This window comes from Cryptomeria japonica, chromosome 8 (assembly GCF_030272615.1).
Source record: "Cryptomeria japonica chromosome 8, Sugi_1.0, whole genome shotgun sequence".
NCBI classification, from domain to species: Eukaryota; Viridiplantae; Streptophyta; class Pinopsida; order Cupressales; family Cupressaceae; genus Cryptomeria; species Cryptomeria japonica.
The window spans coordinates 67,561,970-67,571,503 of NC_081412.1; positions in this window are offsets into that span (position 1 = coordinate 67,561,970).

Genomic DNA, 9,534 nt, shown 5'->3' on the forward strand with positions numbered 1-9,534 from the left:
TAATCTCGATGAGGGTTTTTCCATTTATGTCCTTAATACTCTTTGTAATTGGGTCATAATTATGTGCAATTTGAGTCAGGAGGTCTAGATCCATGAATACTCCTGGAACTACCAATTTTCCCACATCTAACTCCCAGATGCTGTTCATTGGGGCTGGGGAATTTCTCATGCCAAATCCAACTTTGAATAACCCTAACCTAGACAACCCAACCTATGGGTCTCTCAACCAGTTACCCTTATCATATAATCCCTCTCCAATTTTCAAGCGAGGATCTCTTGGCACTAGTTCCTTTGCCTTAGCTACCACATTAGTTGACATTGTCAACTGTTCAAGGAAATAATCACAGATAGTTGTTTCTTGGTAGTTAACCTTTCCTGAGAATTCTCTTTTAGGTGCCATCTTATATAACTATGCGAGTAATCTAATTACTACCCCAACTGTTCAACAATAAATCGAAACCTCAATTGAAACACTTTGTCAAGTAATTGCGAAGTGGGAGTACAAGAAAACCTGTTTTTGCTTGAAGAAAATTTCACTCTGCAACTACTCTTCAGAATAATGCCTTCATTGAATTGATGCGGAATCATATACGGTAGTAGGGCTCTTAACTGCGACATTAATACCGCATGCTTCGGCCATCCCTTCAGAATTGAATTCATGAAAGAACTTGAAATTTTCGCTCCAACGGGTCACGACACATTCTTTTCGCTCTTTCGCCATTTCGCAAAGCATAATATGTGAGCAATTTCGCCAAACGAAATCACACTAGCCGTCCGATCGGATGGAACTCATAGCCACGAAACAACGCGAGCCCTTGGATAAAAACGGAAATGAACCCCTTTTAAACTTCATGCTTTATCTGTTCTTCGGGCCCCAAAAACCTTTCGCCATTTCACAAGTTTTAAAACACGAGCACTTTACCTTCGCGAACACATGTGGACCGTTAGATTATATTTGACCTGCTCGATGCTTAGCAACCTATTAAGGTTCGGCAGACATGGGCCCTCTGACTCATCTCTATCCATCTGGCGTTTGGTCCATTACGTGTCACCTCTTTACTTGCTAAAAAATCAGCGGGATCCATTTCCTTTATCGCCACCTGGAAGGTCGAGTCATTTCGCCATTTCACGAAAAGTAATTTGCTTGCTGGTTTTGGCTACAAATCAATGCCAACCATTAGATCTTGAATGAGATGAAGCTTCTTTAAACCAGACCAAATGCACACCATTGAACATGTTTTTTCCTTTCGCTATTTCACAAGTCTTAAAGCACTCACAACTTTGCCTAACGAAATGGCGAAAGTCATAGATCCATTTGAGAGTTGCACGACACTTACTGGGCCCAACAACATTTGAAGGAAAAAGAGATAAGGCAAAGATTTTTTATGATTATTGAATGACCACCTAGGCAAATGACAAGGGGGGACACTTCTCACGACCCCAAGACCCATTACTTAAGTGAATAAAGTAACACAGGAATAGAAACCAGAGGGTTTTATCAGTTACTAAAGCGATTTTAAAACCTAAACCCTAAACCCATTTGGACTTAAAGCTGTCTTGGAGCAACAAGAACACACCAGACTCAAAATTTTTTGCAAACTTAGCCAATAATGGGAAAAACATTTTTAACTGCAAAATTTTTACTGCAAATTTTTTTGTAGTTAACAGTTGCGATTGACTAACCTCTCACTAACACGCTGTACGACAGGTCTGTTTTCGAGGGCTGAAGCTATTCCCTATTCTGGCTCATTAGTACAGTGTGATAGCAATGTGTTAGTCAGTCGCAACCGTTTATTGTAAAATCGACAGTGTAAAACGTGCTACTAACACGCGTGTTAGTCAATCCATACTGCCGTTTGGAGCCAGAATAGATGCGTCCCCATTTTGGAGCTAGAATAGCCGCGTCCGACCCCTCCCGATAGCTGAAACATAATTGGATATGTTCCATCGGGTATCGACATAGTTCAATTTATGTCCCTCCAATGGCCCGATGATCTCAATATACCAGTCCGCATTGTGAGTAAGTCCCCCGCGTTATCGGCATAAATCACCCCGAAGAACTCCTAACAAGTCTACATCCACCTTAATAGACCTATCAGAACTCGACATAGCATAAAATTTCTTCTTCCGATGTCCCAATGAGTCCTAATGCATGTTTGCTTTATCGGTATAGTTTACATCGATATCCCCGCAGGTGCTTTTATCTTCATCGGAGGTCGGAATAGCATTTTTCTATTCCTCCCGAAGTCCCGATGAGTCTCCAATGCACTTTTATGCTTTATGCTTCCGAGTTTGATTTATTGATTTAGGTAATACCGATGGTTCTGCCTTCCGATTCTCCATGTCATCGGGAATCGATCTAACTATATTTTGCACTATCCTGATATGGTCTTTTTCTCTGATGGGCCCTCCTTCAGATTTAAACTGATGATTATGAACAAAGGTCAAGTGAATTGGAGGCATATTTCAAATGCCTCGGCTACTGTAGCTCCAAATCAGACCTGTCGAACACTCAACATATCACTCAACATTCCCTTCAATAAGTCGAAGTGATGCTTTTTCATGAAGATACTGCAACATATCACCTGTACATACAATCCACCACTAAATGCTCTTATGATGAAACTAAAAGTGTCCACATATAGCACAAAACTATTTTGTAAAAATATGTGCTAACAAGATGGGCAGGATGAAGGTATAACGGTAAAGTAGATTTGGTCATATGTGCAAAGCGACCAATATCATGGCAAACACATTTGACATCAACCAATATCTCAAAACAGTATCACACTGAAGATATAATCACTGTGGCTGTTTACTATTTACGATATCTCTTTCTTTCTCCAATATGTGCAGGACGAGAATGGGAAAACACCGGAAATGGCGGGACATTATGGTATTGGAAGTTCAAGATGGTGGTGAAGGTTTGCATCATTTATGTTCAAGGGATATTCAGTGGACACCAATTTGTGTCGAAAATGATTCAATGTCAGACCTATGTGCAGCAATTCCCCTGGGTAGATTGGATGCATTCGTGAGAGGGGAATCGTTGCGCGAAGGTGTTGAAACCCAATTCCTCTGAAAGCGGCACACTGAGCACGATAGTGCTCTGCACAACACGCATACAACAAAGATGTACAGTCGGTTTGTAGACATATTCTTTCATATTCTTTGTCTACGTTTAATGACATAACGACTGTTGTTGATAATAGGAGAGTTGTTTTTTGAAGGTATTGGTGTTTATATGGACTAGAAGACAACAGGAAGAAGTCACCGAATAAGAAGCGCACGCGGACATATAAAAAAAAAAGAGGTTGTACATGCCACTTCATTGTTAAGGTGTTATAGGATAGGGCAGATGTGGCCATCTTGATATTCAAGCAACCGTTGCATGTAGACAAGAATGGTGAAGCTTGTCATGGTGTTGATGATACCAGCAATGAGTTGCGCTCTCAATTTGCACCAAACCTTTCCGATGAATGCAAAGCATATATAGAGAGGTTGTTGTTGATGGATGTGAGTGTTGATGCTATTGTGGACAAACATCTTGATGATCCCATTTTTCATGACATGTTGAAGAAGAGAGATTCATTCATGACACGCAAGGATGTTATCAACGAGGCGATGAGGGTCCGTTCTATTTGGTCACGAAAGCATGTGCACGATGCCACTAGCATCTTAGAATGGAAAAAACAAGATGAGGCAAATTTCTTTTTTTTCTAGCAGCCACAAGGTGCCGATGGACCTTTCATTATGAGAATACAAACGGCTTGGATGCTTGACATGATGGTATGATTCTCGCATGACTCAATCATCTCAATGGATTTGACATTCGCAACAAACAAATACGGGGTATGTCTCTTCGAACTTAACCTGTCCGTTTTTCATGCAGCCCATTTGATCTGTGGATGGTCATGATCTTCCTGTTTGTTGTTTAAAATAGTATCAATTGTATTCGTGTCTCATCTTCGACGAGCAGCAATCGGGGGTGCCTGTTGCATGGGCTGTGACATCAAGGAACAAGATCGAGGATATCTAGGTGTGGTTGATGGATTTGCGGAGACGAGGAAAGGAAAAGGGGCCTGATTGGAGGATCAATGCATTTATCACGAATGATGCGAGTACAGAGATTCAAGCCATAGAGTAAGTGCAATAGGGATATTTTGTCTACATGAAATCAAACAGTATGGTACGCTGCTTTACGTTTTATTTTAAATGACCACGCTCTCGGCTCAGCCCAATTAAACGTTTTGTTCATAACAAGACTATTTTTGAATGTCGTGTCATACTTTGTATTTGGCACGTGCATCGAGCATGGTTGAAGAATGTATACAAGTATGCAACGAAGGAAAGAGCAATGGACATTTTTCACTGTCTAGGGGCGATAATGATGGCAATGCATGAAAGTGAAGAGAGCATGGCGGAGGAGCTGCACACTTTCTTTGCCAAATTTAGTGATCAGCCACATTTTCTAGAGTACTTCTACAACACATGGTGTCAAGGAGAAGGCCGTATCAGTGAGTTCGACATTACATTCGAGTAGTGGCTTTATGACTTGTTACCCATTTTGGTTGTCATTTAGTAGTTGACATCCTACTCCTGTTTTTAATTTCTTTACTTCAATTTTTTTTTTTTTTTGCCAGCTATGTGGGCGAAAAACTTCAAGAATTTCGCTCATGCTAACCAGGACACAAATAATGCCATTGAATCATACCATGGTAAATTGAAGTCACTGCACCTAAGAGATGATAAAGAGACGTGCTCGAGGAGGATGGACAATCTGTATTTTATACTTGTGTATAAAGTGGAACCATTCTACCAGCATAAGCGAGAATTGCAACATTTTGGATTTATCAAAAACTATAGGTTGACACATTTACAAACTAGTATGGAGAGGGCAAAGGCAATTCCTGATGCCGATTGTGTTCCAGACGACACTACTCCTGGATGGTACTGGGTGAAAAGTCAGTCCTCGTGCAACTGGTATGTGGTTAGGAAATTTGGGGATCACTTCTACATCTGTGAATGTCCGTGGAGTTTGTGAGGAAACATGTGCAAGCATGCGTTGAAGGTTGTTGCAATGATGAACAATTCATTCCACGATTCATGTGTTCCGGGTAAGTGGATGTTCATGAATGTTGATTTTTGCTAACTTAAAAGATGTGTACTTCACCCTAAGATATTGTTTCATACAGATCCTATTTGTATGTCGACTCCAACATCTGCTAATACTAATGAAAACCCAACACCTGAACCTGTCGTCGATACCATTTCTAATGCACATACAAATTTAGAGGATGTAGACACCGTAATGTGGAACGAAGCAAACAGAAAGTTAAACATAATGTCGCAAACAATGCCGGCTTCAGGCGATAAACTAATGGCATTTGTAGGTTGTCTAGATAGGTTCATGGCTGATCTTTAGGATGCCTGTGCCATGTCATTTGATTTTAGACCATCTACCGATCCAGCCAATACAACCACCAAACGTATGCGGCCTTGGTTCAGTGCAAGTCGGGCCCGTCATCGCAATCGGCGGCAACATAGGCATAGTAGTAGGAGTGAGATCTGTCATGATGTTCAACAACCTCTCACCTTTGAGTTTCCCTTTGAGACTTCTAGGAGGAGAAGGGGAAAGAGGCAATTGGACCAAGCACGGGAACCCCATGTCCTTGCCACTGCATCGGTTGTCTCTGATGCAGGTTGGTACTCTAGTGTCACCTGTAAGTGGTTTCTAAACATGTGAATGTTGCACGCGTTTATTTAGTCATTGTGTCTTGTAGTCGGTGAAAGTGATACACACTTATCTGTGACAATGTTCGACACCCCCTCAACACCTGGCCATAGGAGTCCTCATCGGCGATTGGCTTTTGATGGTCTTTTACGTTGAGAGGGATCACACAGTGATCCTCACTAATACTAATTTTGGTATTATTTGTTCAGATCAAGCTTTCTATTTCTAACTATGTCATATATGTGCTTGATGTCCCTTGATGTTTAGCCATTCTTCATTCAACCTGTTGCGTAATATGGAACAACTTTGTTTATTCTAGTTGTGTTGTAATGTTTACTATAACTGTCCCTAACCATCTTTTATAATGTATCTTTGTATGCAGGTCCGTTGTTTTTTTGCCCTCTTTTATCACTAAATGGCGTTCACATACACATCCAGCAACAGGCGCAAGTTTTATGCAACTTAATTTTTAGTATTATGCTTTTATGTCTTGAATTTATTGAATGCTCTAGTTAAATAATTAATACTCTTATGTCTTACATTTCTTGAATGCTATAGTTATATTACTAATACTCTTATCGCATGTATCTGCAGACTGCTAGAGAGGTTGGCAGAGAACGACGAGGACTCTGCCTTATTTTAGCGCCCCCTGGATGTCATTGTTTTGGATATTATCCGAATAATAACTCCCACATGAGCCGCTGAGTGGACCATTCGAATGGGAAGACATTATGCCGATGACAATATGTACACGGTCCACATACAAGACGTGATCTCCTTCGCCAGATTATCGACTCGGTTGACAGTCGATTTATATAGGCGACTATGGCCAATGTATTTCGCCCTTGCGTACTGGCCAGCCACTCTCCCTCGAATTCACATTATCTGTGCTGACAAACCCCATTAGAGACATGGACGGTCCCTGGTGCCTCACTCCGATGACAGTATCGAGGATGTCACGACATTCTTTCCATGGAACCTGCTTATTATGGACCACACCCCCATTTTCACGGGTTATGGTAGTCCACGGCCAGCACGGAGATTTGTGAGGATACAGAGTAGATTCCCATCGCAGAGGAGGTCCTCTAATTAAAATTGTATAACTGGTCCTGTAAGACTATGCTATTATTTATAAAACAATTAATTTCTATGGTTACATAGCCGATCTTTGAACACCGTTTGTCTCCAATGTTTACCATTTATATGTTTGTCTCGGTTATGTTTACAATTTATATGTTTGTCTCGGTTATGTTTACAGTTTATGTGTTTGTCTCTATGCACTTTATCTGTCTACAAAGCAATACACTTTATATGTTAATTTAAATCTAATAAATATAATCCTTTCTCTAAACATCACGCGTCTATTCTGGCTCCAAAAAGTTAGTTGCCCGTTTTACACCATCGATTTTGCAATAATGGTCACGATTGACTAATCTATCACTAACACGCTTTATGAAAGGTCTATTTTTGAGCTAGAATAGTCGCGGCCCTAATTGATCTGGATCATATCCTGATCTCCTGAAGGTCGATTGACTAACCTCTCACTAACACGTGAAACTAACAGCTGTGATTGACTAACCTAACACAAAAAAGTGAAACTAACGGCTCTGATTGACTAACCTATCACACAAACGCGATATGAACGGTTGCGGTTGACTAACCTATCAAAAAACGCAAAATGAACGGCTGCGATTGACTAACGATTACGATTCGACTAGTGGCTGGCAGACTTTTCCTTTTGCCACGCGAAACGACAAACTAGACTAACACGCCATCGAAACTAACTGCTACGATTGACTAACCTGTAACAAACATGCGAAACTAACTGCTTCGATTGACTAACCTGTCACAAACACACGAAATTTACTGCTGCGATTGACTAATCTGTCAGTAACGTGCGAAACTTACGACTGGGAATGACTAACCTTTCACAAACACGCGACATTTATAGTTTTGATTGACTAACCTTGCACAAACACGCGACATTTACAGTTTTGATTGACTAACCTTTAACTTACACGTGAAACTAACGGTTGTGATTCCAGTATGGATTGACGAACACGCGTGTTAGTCACACATTTTACACCATCGATTTTGCACTTAACGGCTGCAATTGAGCAACCTTTCGCTAACGGCTGAAGCTATTCTGCTCCAAATTAGACCTTTCGTACAACGTGTTAGTGATAGGTTAGTCAATCACAGCTGTTTATTGCAAAATCGACGGTGTAAAACGCATGGCTAACACACGTTGACAGAGAAGAGTCACCCACACTGGTTGACAGAGAAGAAGCTTTTGGACATTTGATGATACGACAAGTTGGAAAGACTGACCATAGAAGCACTAGCAACCTAAATTTAGATATGGCTCAACTGAATCAAGATCAAATAGAGTTTCTGTTGAGGGATGACTCTACATATAAGAGGCTGTATGAAAAAAAGTGATGAAGACAAGCAAAGACTGCAAGCAAGATTAATAGTTATAGACCTTTCGTGTCGTAAAGCTTTTATAGTTAATACTCATTGATTTATATTTAATATTTACGAAGAATAATAGTCATCAAGCAGTCTATCTTATGTACTTGTGATACAGTTTATCCATAAATAAGCATTTTTTCAGTCTGTAAAAAAAAATTGCCATCATACAATTAGTGGTTCATTTAAATCCGCTATAAAAAAGCTTTTAACCTAAAGTTAGGTTTCAGGTATAGGTTCACCCGCCTTGGTTTGCGAACACTGATTGGGAAGTCATATTAACTTATTAAAAGAAGTGCAAACACCATTCATCATAGAAGACGTATAGAAAAGTCACACAAAACCATTCAAAAAGCATGAAAAAGTGTACAACAAAAATTCAATTTATCCATCATTTATAAATAAGCATTTTTTCAGTCTGTAAAAAAAAAATTGCCATCATACAATTAGTGGTTCATTTAAATCCGCTATAAAAAAAGCTTTGAACCTAAAGTTAGGTTTCAGGTATAGATTCACCCGAGTTGGTTTGCGAACACTGATTGGGAAGTCATATTAACTTATTAAGAGAAGTGCGAAAACCATTCATCATAGAAGACATGTAGAAAAGCCACATAGAACCATTCAAAAAGCATGAAAAAGTGTACAACAAACCAATCATTAACCATTGATGTTTAAGTGAAGTAAATCACATTTATTTATTTATTTATTTTTTTGACAAGGTGCCAAGGCCACTTAATATATTTTTACAACTGGTTCAAGAAGGGCTCCCAAAGAAAAGAACCAGAAAGAAAAACTTCAGTCAATCAAGTTTATTGAAAATAACCATTCATGAAGCATACAAAGTGTCTTCCTAAATGAAAGAATATGTCTGATTACAAAAAGTCTACACCACTGCTGACGTTTTATTGAACAGGAAAACTTTCGTAACAGTGCAAGCCTATTATAGAGGCAGAGGTTGAGTATTTAAATGACTTTTGTTTCCCCCAGTGGTCGGAGTAAGGGGAGGCACATCATTCCCATCATCTTCATTGATTACAGAGGCAAACACCTCCGCGTACCTCTGTTTCCAGTACTAAGCGTGTTGCGCACAAACATCTAGCATCCCCTGCATCTAGTCACTTATGATTTTGCTATTTTTAGCACACGCCTCATGAACTACCTCTTGTCTCTCATTCGCCATCTGTAAACCACGCACTTCCAGCTCAAGGTCCGTATTCTTATCGTCCAAGTCCATGACCTTGTTATTGAGTTCCATGCATTTCTTATTGAGTTTAGTGCATTTCTTATTGAGTTTGGTGCATCTCCTTTTCACTTCAGTGAGTCTCCAT